At 43.1% G+C, this 16,168-nt stretch overlaps 1 protein-coding gene across 1 annotated transcript in view; it reads left to right on the plus strand.

Annotated features, from left to right (window-relative positions):
• Window positions 1-16,168, plus strand: part of ROR2 (receptor tyrosine kinase like orphan receptor 2) — a 253,722-nt gene that overhangs the window by 194,295 nt on the left and 43,259 nt on the right. The window lies entirely within an intron of this gene.

Genomic DNA, 16,168 nt, shown 5'->3' on the forward strand with positions numbered 1-16,168 from the left:
TTTGTCTTTGCCGGAGATAGACCAGGAATGAAGCCTTAGAACTTTTAGTAAGTAATCTAGCTAGGTATGTGTTAGATTATGATTTCTTTAAATGGCTGAGAAAAGAATTGTGCTGAATAGAATAACTATTTCTGTCTGTGTATCTTTTTTGTAACTTAAGGTTTTTGCCTAGAGGGGTTCTCTATGTTTTGAATCTAATTACCCTGTAAGGTATTTACCATCCTGATTTTACAGGGGGGATTTCTTATTTCTAATTACTTCTATTTTTATTAAAAGTCTTCTTGTAAGAAAACTGAATGCTTTTTCATTGTTCTCAGATCCAGGGGTTTGGGTCTGTGGTCACCTATGCAAATTGGTGAGGCTTTTTATCCAACATTTCCCAGGAAAGGGAGGGTGCAAGTGTTGGGAGGATTGTTCATTGTTCTTAAGATCCAAGGGTCTGGGTCTGTAGTCACCTAGGCAAATTGGTGAGGCTTTTTACCAAACCTTGTCCAGGAAGTGGGGTGCAAGGTTTTGGGAAGTATTTTGGGGGGAAAGACGTGTCCAAACAGCTCTTCCCCAGTAACCAGTATTTGTTTGGTGGTGGTAGCGGCCAATCCAAGGACAAAAGGGTGGAATATTTTGTACCTTGGGGAAGTTTTGACCTAAGCTGGTAAAGATAAGCTTAGGAGGTTTTTCATGCAGGTCCCCACATCTGTACCCTAGAGTTCAGAGTGGGGGAGGAACCTTGACATGGTGGCATAGCGGTGGGATTAACCTGAAATCATTTTGAGATCCAGTTGAGACTTTTTTGAACTAGAAATACAGATTTTAAAAAGGAAATTTTTTTTTTTTTTCCTTTGGAAAGGAAGTCCAAAAAGCAGCTGGAACTGAAAGCAGCTTGTTTTTTCTCTGCTTTGTGGCCAAGCAGAGACAAAAGGGGATTATCTTTGTGAATTGCAGGTTTTCTTTGCCTGGAGGCAGGGTACTTAACTCCTGCAGGGAAATTCACAGTCTTCCAACCCAGAGGTTTTTTTTTTTCCTAAAAGTAAATAGGGGGGGTGTGTTCTACCCATTTGCTTTTTCTTTGGGCTGGGTAAACAGGTTTCAAAGTAGTTGGAAGTTTTTGCTTTGATTTGGGCCCAGAGCAGAGACAAGGGAATTGTCTTTTTCTGTAGGCTGACAATCACTATCAGAGAATAGGTATTCTATTCCAGCACAGCAAAATTTTACAGCCAAGTTTTGTTTGTTTATTTCTAAACCTCGGGTGTAAAGTTAGTTAAAAACAGAGAGGTTAGGATGACAGAATCCACAGCACAACAAAAGATGGAATTAGCCAGATTTCAGGCTGAGGAAAAACAAAAGGAACATGAAAGACAGATAGAACTCATGCGGCTGGAAAAGGAGGTACAGGAGGCTGCCCACAGGAGGGAAATGGAGGCAAGGAAGCATGTGGAGGAGGAGAAGGAAAAAGAGAGGAAGCATGTGGAGGAGGAGAAGGAAAAAGAGAGGAAGCATGTGGAGGAGGAGAAGGAAAAAGAGAGGAAGCATGTGGAGGAGGAGAAGGAAAAAGAGAGGAAGCATGCACTGGAGATGGAGAAGGTAAAGGCTCAGCAGAATATACCAACAAACCCTAGCAATCCTTCTCCAGGTACCACTCCCCATCCCAGAAAGTTCCCCACCTACAAGGCAGGTGATGATACTGAGGCCTTCTTAGAAAACTTCGAAAGGGCCTGCCTTGGGTACAACATCTCTACTGACCAATACATGGTAGAGCTGAGGCCGCAGCTCAGTGGACCCTTAGCTGAGGTGGCAGCTGAAATGCCTAAAGAACACATGAACAAGTATGAACTGTTTAAATCCAAGGCGAGAGTCAGAATGGGGATAACACCCGAGCAGTCTCGTCGGAGGTTCAGAGCCCTAAGGTGGAAACCAGACGTGTCATTTACCCGACATGCCTACCACATTGTGAAACATTGGGATGCCTGGATATCCGGAGCAAGTGTTGAATCTCCAGTAAATTTGCCCTTCCTAATGCAAATGGAACAATTCTTAGAGGGTGTTCCTGAAGAAATAGAAAGGTACATCCTAGATGGGAAGCCCAAAACTGTAATCGAGGCAGGAGAGATTGGAGCCAGATGGGTGGAGGTGGCAGAGAAGAAAAAAACTGGTCGCAGTTGGAGCGGAGACCAGAAGGGACAACCCCAGACCACACCCTATTACCGGGGGCCGCCCAAAGCCCCACCTACCTCCCAAAGAACCCTCCAGACCCCTTATCGTCCCACCACCCCGTTCTCCAGCAACCCTCCTCGCCCCAGTGACCCGTCAGCTGGACGATGTTTTAAATGTAACGAGCTGGGGCATGTAAAGGCCAACTGCCCCAAGAACCCCAACAGATTACAGTTCATTGCACCGGAATCGCACCAGAGGTCCACAGGCCCAGATACCTCCCAGATACCCTTGGAGCGGAGGGAAACTGTGAGTGTGGGCGGGAAGAAGGTCACCGCGTGGAGGGACACCGGAGCACAAGTGTCAGCTATCCATGCTTCCTTAGTGGACCCCAAGTTAATCAACCCAGAGATCCAAGTGACGATTCAACCCTTCAAGTCCAACTCTTTCGATTTGCCTACAGCCAAGTTGCCTGTCCAGTACAAGGGCTGGTCAGGAATGTGGACTTTTGCAGTCTATGATGATTATCCCATCCCCATGCTGTTGGGGGAAGACTTGGCCAATCATGTGAAGCAGGCCAAGAGGGTGGGAACGGTCACCCGCAGCCAGGCTAAACAAGCCGTGAGGCCTAGCTCTGTTCCGGAAACTTCTATCAGGACCCGGTCAGAGGTGATGGACCCGGACCCCAGGCCAATGTCTGCAACAGCAGTAGTGGATCCAGTCCCAGAGACCCAGATGGAACCAGTCCCAGAACCGGAACCAGCCGAACAACCAACACCAGACCCATTGTCAGCACTGAATCCAGTACTTGCAACCTCAACACCAGAGGGCCCCACCGAACCTGAACTGGCAGCAGCCAATAACCCGACACAAGAGGCTCAGCCGGAGCCTGAATCCCAACATAGTGCACCAGCGGAGAGCGGTTCACAGTCAACAGAAACAGCTCCATCCCCTATATCGCTTCCAGAGGGACCAAGCCTAGGTCCACAATCCAATGAGGAACTGATGTCTCCAGCATCGAGGGAACAGTTCCAGACCGAACAGGAAGCAGATGAAAGCCTCCAGAGAGCTTGGACGGCGGCACGGAGCAACCCACCGCCTCTCAGCTCTTCTAATCGATCCAGGTTTGTTGTAGAAAGAGGACTTTTATACAAGGAAACTCTTTCTGGTGGACACCAGGAAGACTGGCATCCTCAGAGACAGTTGGTAGTTCCAACTAAATACCGGGCCAAGCTCTTGAGCTTAGCCCATGACCACCCTAGTGGTCATGCTGGGGTGAACCGGACCAAAGACCGTTTGGGGGGGTCATTCCACTGGGAGGGAATGGGCAAGGATGTTTCTACCTATGTCCAGTCTTGTGAGGTGTGCCAAAGAGTGGGAAAGCCCCAAGACCAGGTCAAAGCCCCTCTCCAGCCACTCCCCATCATTGAAGTTCCATTTCAGCGAGTAGCTGTGGATATTCTGGGTCCTTTTCCGAAAAAGACACCCAGAGGAAAGCGGTACATACTGACTTTCATGGATTTTGCCACCCGATGGCCGGAAGCAGTAGCTCTAAGCAACACCAGGGCTAACAGTGTGTGCCAGGCACTAGCAGACATTTTTGCCAGGGTAGGTTGGCCCTCCGACATCCTCACAGATGCAGGGACTAATTTCCTGGCAGGAACTATGAAAAACCTTTGGGAAGCTCATGGGGTAAATCACTTGGTTGCCACTCCTTACCACCATCAAACAAATGGCATGGTGGAGAAGTTTAATGGAACTTTGGGGGCCATGATACGTAAATTCGTAAATGAGCACTCCAATGATTGGGACCTAGTGTTGCAGCAGTTGCTCTTTGCCTACAGAGCTGTACCACACCCCAGTTTAGGGTTTTCCCCATTTGAACTTGTATATGGCCGTGAGGTTAAGGGGCCATTGCAGTTGGTGAAGCAGCAATGGGAGGGATTTACACCTTCTCCAGGAACTAACATTCTGGACTTTGTAACCAACCTACAAAACACCCTCCGAACCTCTTTAGCCCTTGCTAAAGAAAACTTACAGGATGCTCAAAAAGAGCAAAAAGCCTGGTATGATAAACATGCCAGAGAGCGTTCCTTCAAAGTAGGGGACCAGGTCATGGTCTTAAAGGCGCTCCAGGCCCATAAAATGGAAGCATCGTGGGAAGGGCCATTCACGGTCCAGGAGCGCCTGGGAGCTGTTAATTATCTCATAGCATTCCCCACCTTCAACCGAAAGCCTAAGGTGTACCATATTAATTCTCTAAAGCCCTTTTATTCCAGAGAATTAAAGGTTTGTCAGTTTACAGCCCAGGGAGGAGACGACGCTGAGTGGCCTGAAGGTGTCTACTACGAAGGGAAATGTGCTGGTGGTGTGGAAGAGGTGAACCTCTCCATGACCCTTGGGCGTATGCAGCGACAGCAGATCCAGGAGCTGTGCACTAGCTACGCGCCAACGTTCTCAGCCACCCCAGGACTGACTGAACGGGCATACCACTCCATTGACACAGGTAATGCTCGCCCAATTAGAGTCCAACCTTACCGAGTGTCTCCTCAAGCTAAAACTGCTATAGAACGGGAGATCCAGGATATGTTACAGATGGGTGTAATCCGCCCCTCTGAAAGTGCATGGGCATCTCCAGTGGTTCTAGTTCCCAAACCAGATGGGGAAATACGTTTTTGCGTGGACTACCGTAAGCTAAATGCTGTAACTCGCCCAGACAACTATCCAATGCCACGCACAGATGAACTATTAGAGAAACTGGGACGGGCCCAGTTCATCTCTACCTTGGACTTAACCAAGGGGTACTGGCAGGTACCGCTAGATGAATCTGCCAAGGAAAGGTCAGCCTTCACCACACATCTCGGGCTGTATGAATTTAATGTACTCCCTTTCGGGCTGCGAAATGCACCCGCCACCTTCCAAAGACTTGTAGATGGTCTCCTAGCGGGATTAGGAGAATATGCAGTCGCCTACCTTGATGATGTGGCCATATTTTCGGATTCCTGGGCAGACCACCTGGAACATCTACAAAAAGTCCTTGAGCGCATAAGGGAGGCAGGACTAACTGTTAAGGCTAAGAAGTGTCAAATAGGCCTAAACAAAGTGACTTACCTTGGACACCAGGTGGGTCAAGGAACTATCAGCCCCCTACAGGCCAAAGTGGATGCTATCCAAAAGTGGCCTGTCCCAAAGTCAAAGAAACAGGTTCAATCCTTTTTAGGCTTGGCCGGTTATTACAGACGATTTGTACCGCACTACAGCCAAATCGCCGCCCCACTGACAGACCTAACCAAAAAGAAACAGCCAAATGCTGTGCAGTGGACCGAAAAGTGTCAGAAGGCCTTTAACAAGCTTAAAGCGACACTCATGTCTGACCCTGTACTAAGGGCCCCAGACTTTGACAAACCGTTCCTAGTAACCACAGATGCGTCCGAGCGTGGTGTGGGAGCAGTTTTAATGCAGAAAGGACCTGATCAAGAATTCCACCCTGTAGTGTTTCTCAGCAAAAAACTGTCTGAGAGGGAAAGCAACTGGTCAATCACTGAAAAAGAATGTTACGCCATTGTCTACGCTCTGGAAAAGCTACGCCCATATGTTTGGGGACGGCGTTTCCACCTGCAAACCGACCATGCTGCACTGAAGTGGCTTCACACCGTCAAAGAAAATAACAAAAAACTTCTTCGGTGGAGTTTAGCTCTCCAAGATTTTGATTTCGACATCCAACACATCTCAGGAGCTTCTAACAAAGTGGCTGATGCACTCTCACGTGAAAGTTTCCCAGACTCAACTGGTTAAAATCGTCCTTGAGATGTGGAAAATATTGTTAGTCTTTATGTACTTGGTAGCATATTTAGAGATGCATGTGTCTTATTAACTCTGTTTTCCTAGAGCTCCAGGAAGAAATCCCAGCCAGTGTTTCACCCTAGCTGAGATTTGGGGGGCGTGTCATAAATAGAAAGGGAAGGGTAAACCCCTTTAAAATCCCTCCTGGCCAGAGGAAATCTCCTCTCACCTGTAAAGGGTTAAGAAGCTAAAGGTAACCTCGCTGGCACCTGACCAAAATGACCAATGAGGAGACAAGATACTTTCAAAAGCTGGGAGGAGGGAGAGAAACAAAGGGTTTGTGTGTCTGTCTACATTTTGTCTTTGCCGGAGATAGACCAGGAATGAAGCCTTAGAACTTTTAGTAAGTAATCTAGCTAGGTATGTGTTAGATTATGATTTCTTTAAATGGCTGAGAAAAGAATTGTGCTGAATAGAATAACTATTTCTGTCTGTGTATCTTTTTTGTAACTTAAGGTTTTTGCCTAGAGGGGTTCTCTATGTTTTGAATCTAATTACCCTGTAAGGTATTTACCATCCTGATTTTACAGGGGGGATTTCTTATTTCTAATTACTTCTATTTTTATTAAAAGTCTTCTTGTAAGAAAACTGAATGCTTTTTCATTGTTCTCAGATCCAGGGGTTTGGGTCTGTGGTCACCTATGCAAATTGGTGAGGCTTTTTATCCAACATTTCCCAGGAAAGGGAGGGTGCAAGTGTTGGGAGGATTGTTCATTGTTCTTAAGATCCAAGGGTCTGGGTCTGTAGTCACCTAGGCAAATTGGTGAGGCTTTTTACCAAACCTTGTCCAGGAAGTGGGGTGCAAGGTTTTGGGAAGTATTTTGGGGGGAAAGACGTGTCCAAACAGCTCTTCCCCAGTAACCAGTATTTGTTTGGTGGTGGTAGCGGCCAATCCAAGGACAAAAGGGTGGAATATTTTGTACCTTGGGGAAGTTTTGACCTAAGCTGGTAAAGATAAGCTTAGGAGGTTTTTCATGCAGGTCCCCACATCTGTACCCTAGAGTTCAGAGTGGGGGAGGAACCTTGACAGTCTGGCTCTCTCATCTATTAAAGTTCACTTGGCAGCCATTTCAGCCTTCCGCCCTCCAGTTCATGGCAGATGAGTGTTCTCCCATGAGATGACAGGTTTCTCAAGGGGCTGGAAAGACTCTACCCTCAGGTTCATGAGCTGATCCCCTCCTGGGACTTAAACCTGGTCCTGTTGAGGCTCACTGGGTCTCCCTTCAAGCCATTAGCGTCCTGCCCCATACTGCTTCTCTCTTGGAAGGTCACCTTCCTGATGGCCATCACTTTGGCCAAAGGGTCTCTGAGATCAAAGTCCTGATGTCAGAATTCCCTTATATGGTGTTCTTCAAGGAACCCATCTGGCCTTCCTACCAAGGGAGGTGTCACAGTTCCACAACTACTAGGACCTTTTTCTTCCTGTCTTCCCAAATCCTCACAAGACGGCAGAGGAACATCATATTTTGTACACTGGATGTTAGGCGGGCCCTCACCTTCTATATTGAGAGTACCAAGCTCTTCCACAAGTCCACACAACTCGCTGTAGCAGTAACAGAAAGGATGAGCGGGCTACCTGTGTCATCCCAAAGAATCTCATCCTGGATAACCGCCTGTATCCGAGCTTGCTATGGGCAGGCAAAGGTTCCGCTTCTGGCCATCATGACTGCACATTCCATGAGAGCCCAGGCTTCATCAGCAGCGTTCCTCATACAGGTACTAATCCAGGATATCTGTAGAGCCACCACATGGTCGTTGGTTCATACCTTTGCATCCTGCTACGCCATCACCCAACAGGCCCGTGACGATGCCAGTTTCAGGAGACCAGTGTTGCAGTCAGCACATCCATGAGCTGACCTCTGGGGTTGTTGCTTGTGAGTCACTGAGCATGAAATGGACATGAGCAAGCACTTGAAAAAGGAAAAAATGGTTACTAACCTTTCATAACTGTTGTTTTTTCAAGATGTGTTGCTCATATCCATTCCATGACCCACCCTCCTACCTCTCTGTTGGAGTTACTGGCAAGAAGTAACTGAGTGTGTATGGGGCCGGTGGCACCCCTTATACCGGCGCATACGCGTGTGAATCCAGAGGGTGCTAGAGCCTGCCTTACCGATACCACTGAGGGAAAAATTTCCAGCAACTGTGCATGCGGCATGCACACATCTATCATGGAATGGACATGAGCAACGCATCTGGAAGAACAAACGTTATGAAAGGTTATTAACTGTTTTATATTTTAGTTTGCTGGCAACTCTGAAAAATTGGAAAATAGAATTAATTTCAGGTCAAACTGAAAACAAATTTTGGGTAAATATTCAGCAAACAGAAAAGTTGGAAAAAATAGAAGAATGACCGCCAAGATTTTAAAAAATAGAAGCCTAAAGTTTGGCTCCAAATTAATATTTAGACACGGGTTCTTCTGAAAATTCCACCCTAAGGGAGTTATTTGTCCAAGACCCAGTGAAATTCTTTGGAATTTGAAGCATGTAACTCTTTTAGATGCCTTTGAAATTTCTGGCCAACTTTCAAACCTTATAGCACCCAGGAGTTTCTGGGAGCTCAGCACTTTTGAAAATTGGGCCATCTATGTGTGTACCTGAACATCTAAACTGACAAATGCTCCCACAATTGTGTGCCTACATTTACATGAAGCAACTACCCTATGTGTGTATACAAATATGCTTTCATGGTGATCACACACACAAATGTAAGCTATGGCATTGCACATGCATTTTTTATCATTGACCTGGGTAGGGCCTCTTTCCAGAATGTTGTTTTGAGATCTTTACCTAAAAGGTCTTCCTTTGTGAGTGAGGTTTTGCATGTAGCAGTGATTTCACTTCTTGCTGCAGTCAGCTGTGTGTTCCAAGATGGATATTATTTAAACCATATATATTTTCTTCATTGGGAAGCCCAAAAGTATGATCAGTCTAGTGGTAGTTGTAGCCTTTGTTTTTTAACCTGTTTAATAACTGTTCTTGAGAATTTGGTAACAGTTTGATAATATTCCCATAATCTGTGAAAGAAGTTTCCTTATTTCTACCGTCTTTCCAACAGTCACAAGAATCACTGCTCCATCTTAATCTGTTTACTGTGAGATTCTGTTTGCTATAATTTATATTATTTTCATTCCATTTTAAAAGATGAGGAACAGGCAATCTAACAGAGGCAATCCAATATATAAAAGAGTTCTGACTATATTGCAGTGTCAGTTGTTTCTGTAACTTAGTGTGTATGTGGGATGCCAGGGCTATCATAATTTGATATGTGGACTAAATTTTGCTAACCTCTAAACTCTTGACAGAACAGTTTTGAATTTGTCCAGGCAAGATGGAATAGTAGAATTGATTGTAAGACATTTTATAAACCATAACAAGTGAGAAGTTTAATTTAAAACTACTGTGCCTATGGCAAATACGGAAATATCCAGCAGATGGATTTTTCTGTCTGAATCTTTGGCATTCAGACAGCAGATCCAAAGCCTATTGAAGGCAATGGGAGTTTTTCCTTTGATTTCAATGGGCTTTGGATCAAAGTCAGAGTAAAGCAAAGATTCCATAACAATAACTTATATATAATGGAGCAAATTAGTGTGCAATATAATAGGACTTTTAAAAATAATAGTTTTCTACTTGAATATCTGTATCCCAAAGCAAATGTAATTGTTGGAACATAACACATATTTATAACTGCAGTAATACTATTTGAACATAGTGAACCTTCACCATTTTTGTAGGGGCTTTTCTTTCCTTGTTTCTTAACATATGCCACTGCTATAGCAGATTACTAAATCGGTTTAAGTTTACAAAGTCTCCAGTTGGCTGGCACAGTATTTGAAGTATTGCTCACAAGACACAATTTAAATATGTAAACATAATTCAAGTTCTGTTACATTGCATTTCACTTTTTCATACATTTATGGGAAACAGAATATTTTTAAGGAGAGAGCACCAAATTTTTTAGGAATCATGAGATGCACAATTAATGAAAGAAATCAGTTTCTTACCCCAAATCATTGCATCTAAGTGGAATCCACACAATATTTGTGGCATACCATGCACCATAAAAAGTAACTGTTCATTATCGCCACAGAAATTAAATAAAGAAAACATTCTTAACAATATAGTTGGTTAAATTTTCCACTTTGTTTGGAAGATTTGCAATTATAGGTTATCTGAAAAGAACTTCAAATAACAGGGCAGCATAACAAATGGCTGGCTGCAAAGTCATACAATTACTTCAGATTTAGTAAATTCTGTAAACAGCAGGCTTCTGTATCATTTCTCAGAAGAAATGAAACTACCAAATAAAGAATGTGTGCTTCAGGGTACTGATACAGAAATGGGGTAGGTGTGGTACATTGTGCTTATGTTTTTAACTTTTTCTGTGGGATATTGGTAGGAAACATTGGTGCCAGGGTAGTTCAGTAGGTCAAAAATATTTATCACTTGATTTGTCATAACAAAGTAACTTAAAATATTATTGAACATGTTTGTAAAAATGGCAGGAGAAAAAAATGAATTTGAGCCAAAGTCAGAGTTAGTGAAAGTGGATTTCATTTCATTGACTTCAAGGAAATAGCATCTGGTCAGAGCAGATCTGAATTTGGCCATAGAATACTGGTGTTTCTTTCTCTGATAGCAGTTTTGTTCCTGTCACTTTTTGTATCTGGTTCTTAAATTCAGATCACATATTCTGGATCACTTAAAAGATGTGGTGCAAATTCATTGTTAGAGTAACTGGTTTCACTGAAATTGCACAGAAATGAATTTGAGCCAATTTGTCTAGTAATCCTTTGTGGTTGAGGTTTTGATCTGTAATAATTACCTCTCGTGCATCCTATCTCGCTGAATTAAATACCATTCTACAGTTGAATAAATTTTAATTTACAAGGGAATGTCTGTGACTAGGCTGATTTAGCCAAATTCACTCCAAGTCAAGATTTTTAAATAGCTGACAGTAAAAAGTATTGAAGCAGGTGGTGCCCAGCCTATGAGCTGGAGGCCAATTTGTGGCTCTCAAGGGTGATCATATTAAGAAGAAAAAGTTTTTAGTTATGAATTGAAAGAGTGCTTCCTGACTGCACCCTGTGGTTTTCAAACAAAAGTGCTTAAAGCAGCCCCTTCACTACAGAGAGGTGGTATGCAGCACGGTGACCCCAACTGCCTTCTGCCACTTGCCTGGCAGAACCAGAAGCAGCTCTGATATGACCTGGGAACGCTCTGAGTAGCAGCTGTTGTTTCCCGGCTACAACCGCAGAGCAGCTTCTGATCTGGCCATCTGCTATATCACAGGGAAGAGAGAAGAGAGTACCTGGGTAGTTCAAGGATGGGAATTCAACTGGTTCTGCCTGAGCCGAAGGAAGTACCTAGTAAAGGATAGCTCCTCTCCTCCATACAGCCATGCAGAATGCCCACGAGAGGAGGAAAAGGAGGAAAGCACAAGCAACCAGTTACAGCTCCCTGACTCTCTGACGTGGTTCAGGTTATAACAGCCTGGGAACAGCCAGGGGTAGCAGAGAGAGAATATAGCAGTCAAATATGCTAGCCCCTCGAAAATCCCCCATGCTTGGGGAATCCAGACAAGTGACTTGTGGGTGGCTTCTTCTCCCTGATTGCTGTTTGGGTGGCACAAGTATAGTGGAGGAAATGAGAAGAAATGACCCAAAGTATCAATTGTTGCCCCTTAACCCTTTTGGAATAAAGTTGGGCCCTGGGACTGAAAAGGGTGGGTACTACTATATTAGATCCTGCCCTATGTATGTGATAGAACTATGTGCTGTAATGATCGGGCCCAGGCTTTCACTGTCCTCAGGTAAAGACGCTGCCATGAAACCAACAAATTCAAAGAACATTCTCACTAATGACATTAAGGATGGATAAATGATGTGAGCAGTCTCTGAAACTGAGCTCCAAACTTTTAATAATTTTGTATCGGGTGCCCTTTAACGGAGACTCGGATATTCCCTTACTGCCTCACCCCGTTTGCAAGTGCCTCTGCGTCTGAGGATCCCATTGTGGGATAAGACTGGCAAACTGCACAGGGTGCTCCTGCATCCCAGTGTCTCTTACTCTTGTGTGCAAAACGTTCTCTGGCAGCCAAAACTCCTGCCCCCCGCAAACAAACACACATGACGACACAGACCTCAGTCTCATCCACATCTTTTCTGCCGAACCTTCCTGCCCCATCACCTGTGATTAACATATTAAGCCTGGCCCACTCAGCTGCTAAACTTCCTGTTTAAACTTGTGCCCCCACCCGTAGTCACAAGAATTATGGTTCCACTCCCCTTCCGTTTAGATAGCTACCACACTAGAGCTGTCAACTGTATGTCTTTACATACAAATGTCCCAATCTTAGGGCTTGATGATTTTGTCACAATTGGAGAGCAGAACTTTATTTTTGTTTCTTTTCGTTAAATATTTTTTCTGACGTACGTGGTATCATTGGAAACCCATACTTTGACAAGTATATTGAATTATTGCAACCTGGCCATCTTCCTCCTCCCATCTCTGCCTTGACAACCCAAAGCGAAAGTAAACTATGTTGTTGTTACTGGCTTTGTAAAAGTGGCAATATCAGTTTTGGAATTTTTAAATACTATGTTAAGGATGAGATAGTCTTGGAAATTGCTATTCTCATTTGTGGTGGGATGTTGCGAATTGAAATACTGGTGTGTGGGTGTGGGTGTTCTTCAGAAGTGTTAAATTCAAATAATAGTTAGAAATTAGTTACTTGTACCCCTCCCAATAAAGAAGATATCAAAAGATATAGAAAGGTCAATTGGTGATTTTCTAAGAACATAAGAATATCACAGTGGGCATACTGTGTCAGACCAATGGTCCATCTAGCCCAGTTATCTTGCCTTCCAAAAGTGTCCAGTGCCAGATGATTCAGAGGCCATGAACAGAACAGGGCAATTCACCTGTCGTCCTGTCCCAGCTTCTGACAGAAGTTTAGGGACACCCAGAGAATGGGGTTGCATCCCTGACCATCTTGGCTAATAGCCATTGATGGACCTATTCCCCAAGAACTTATCTAATTCTTTTTTGAACCAGTTCTACTTTGGGCCTTCACAACTTCCCCGGCAAGGAGTTCCACAGCTTCACTGTATGTTGTGTGAAGAAGTACTTCCTTATGTTTATTTTAAACTTGCTACCTATTTATTTATTGAATAATTTTGTATCCTCTCCAGACTTTCCCACCTCGCTGTTTACCCCTTTTTCCAGATCTTTGACTATGCTGAATAGCACAGATCCTAGTACAGATCTTTGGGGGATCCTGCTATTTATCTCTCTCCACTGGGACAACTGAACATTGATTTCTACCCTGTGTAGAAACTAAACTAGAAGACCTTCCCCCTTATCCTATGTATGCCTACTTTGCTTAGGAGCCTTTGTTAAGGGACCCTGTCTGAAAGTCCAAGTACATTGTATCAACAGAATCACCCTTGTCCACATGTTTGTTGACCCCTCCAAACAATTCTAATAGATTGATAGGTATGATTTCCTTTTAAAAAAGGAAGTTTTGTGTTGACTCTTCCACAACATATCAGGTTCATCTGTGTGTCTTATAATTCTGTTCTTTATTATAGTTGCAACCAGTTTGCCTGGTAGTGAAGTTAGATTTACCAGCCAGTAATTGCTAGGATCACCTCTGGAACCTTTTTAAAAAGCATCACATTCCAGTCATCTGTCACAGAATGTGATTTAAGTGATAGATTAAGACTGCAGTTAGAAATTCTTTAATTTCATATCTGAGTTCCTTCAGAACTCTTGAATGAATACCATCTGGTGACTTATTACTGTTTAATGTATCAGTTTGTTCCAAAACCTTCTCTATTGACACCTCAGTCTGGGACAGTCCCTCAGATTTGTCACCTAAAAAGAATGGCTCAGGTGTGGGAATCTCCCTCAAATCCTCTGCAGTGAAGACTAATGCAATGAATTAATTTAGCTTCTCCACAATGGCCTTGTTTTCCTTGAGTGCTCCTTTAGCACCACAGTTGTCCAGGGCTTCTGATGTACTTTTTTTTGCTGCTGTTAGTTTTTTGTCTTTTGCTAGTTGCTCTTCAAATTCTTTTTTGGCCTGATTAATCATACTTTTACACTTGACTTGCCAGTGTTTATGCTCCTTTCTATTTTCCTAAGCAGGATTTGACTTCCAATTTTTAAATGATTTCTTTTTGTCTCTAACCACCTCTTTTCCTCTATTTAGCCATGGTGGTATTTTTTTCATCCTCTTAATTGTTTTTTTTTTTGTTTTGTTTTTTTAATTTGGGTTATATATTTAATTTGAGCTTATATTTTGGTGTTTTTTAAAAGATTCCATGCAACTTGCTGGCATTTCACTCTTGTGATTTAATTTCTGGTTAAAGAGCCTCCTCATTTTTGTGTAGTTCTCCTTTTTGAAGTTAAATGCTACTGTGGTGGGTTTCTTTAGTATCCCCCTGCGCGCACGCATACACACACACACGTTAAATTTAATTACATTGTGGTGGTTGTTACCGAGTGGTTCAGTTATATTAATCTCTTGGACCAGATCCTGTATGCAATTTAGAACTAAATCAAGAATTGCCTCTCCCCTTGTGGGTTTCAGAACTAGCTGCTTCAAGAAGCAGTCATTAATGGTGTTCTGTATCCTGTTCTGAGGTGACATTTTCCCAGTCAATACAGGGATCGTTGAAATCCCCCATTATTATTTGGTGTTCTATTTTTGTAGCCTCTCTAATCTCAATCTGAGTATTGTACAACCCCTGTCACCATACTGGTGAGGGAGTCAGTAGTGTGTTCCTACTGGTATATTGTTGTTCAAGCATGAAATTCTATCCATAGCTATTCTGTGGTAGAGTTTGACTCATTTAAGATTTTTACTATATTTCACTGTATGGTTTCTTCTCCACCACTGTGACCTACTCTGCCATTCCTGTGTATTTTGTTCTCTTATTACCATGCCCCATCAATTATCATCATTCCAGCAAGTTTCTATGATGCCTATTATATCAGTATCCTCATTTAATACCAGGTACTCAAGTTAACCCATTTTAGCATTTAGACCTAGAATTTGTATAGAAGTACTTATAAAAATTGTCAATATTTGTCTGTCTTCATGTAATATAACTGAATGGGCCTCTTTTTCATTTGATAGTTTTTCTTTAGTTCCTACCTGTACTTTTCAACTTCTATCCTCTCCTCTTTATTAGGATATGGGGTATCCCTTTTAATAAATCCTTCCCTAAAGAATGTCTGTGTCTGAACCATGTGCTCCCCTGCACTTGTCAGCTTTCCCTTGGTTTAAAAACTCCTCTTCAACCTTTTTAATTTTACATTCCCACAGCCTGGTTCCATTTTGGTTTAGGTGCAGCCCATCCTTCCTGTATAGCTTCTTCCTTTCCCACAAGGTTCCCCAGTTCCTAATAAACCAAAATCCCTCCTTCAAACATGATCGGCTCATCTATGCCTTGAGGCCTTGCAGTTCTGCCTGTCTAACTGGCCCTGCACATGGAACTGGAAGCATTTCAGAGAATGTTATCATGGAGGTCCTGGATTTAATCTTTGACCTAGCAGCCTAGATTTGGCCTCCAGGACTCTCTCCTATCTATCCCTATGTCATTGGTACCTCCACGTACCACTACTACCAATGTCTCTGCAGTACTGCACGTAAGTCTGTCTAGGTGACTCGAGAGGTCTGCAACCTTTGCATCCGACAAGCAATTCATCATGAGGTTCTCCTGGTCATCACTAACCCAATTGTCTATATTTCTAATAATTAAATCTTCCATTACTATTACTCTTCTCTTCCTAATAATGGGGTCCCCTCCCCTGGATACATATCCTCAGTGTGAGGATGTTCTGTCTACATGCAGGCATGTCATCCTTTTAGTTCAAACACTACAAAAATAAAATCTAACTAGAATTATGTTACAACAAATGTAGCTTCATTTGTGCGTGATTGTGTAATCTCCTTCATACAGACAATCAAATAGAATTGCAAAGTATTGGGGAGAATTTTATTTTTGCAACTACCAATCCAATTTTATACTTTTACTTTCTGCCTTCTTGTATTTTTTGTTATTCTCTGATGCTCCATTTAATCATTGTCTCCCTCATTTCTATGTTCTTTCCTTTTTGAATTGCTCTTTGCTTCCCTCCTTCCCCTTCCCCTCTTATTTTTT

The sequence above is a fragment of the Natator depressus genome, chromosome 5 (genome assembly GCF_965152275.1).
Source record: "Natator depressus isolate rNatDep1 chromosome 5, rNatDep2.hap1, whole genome shotgun sequence".
NCBI classification, from domain to species: Eukaryota; Metazoa; Chordata; order Testudines; family Cheloniidae; genus Natator; species Natator depressus.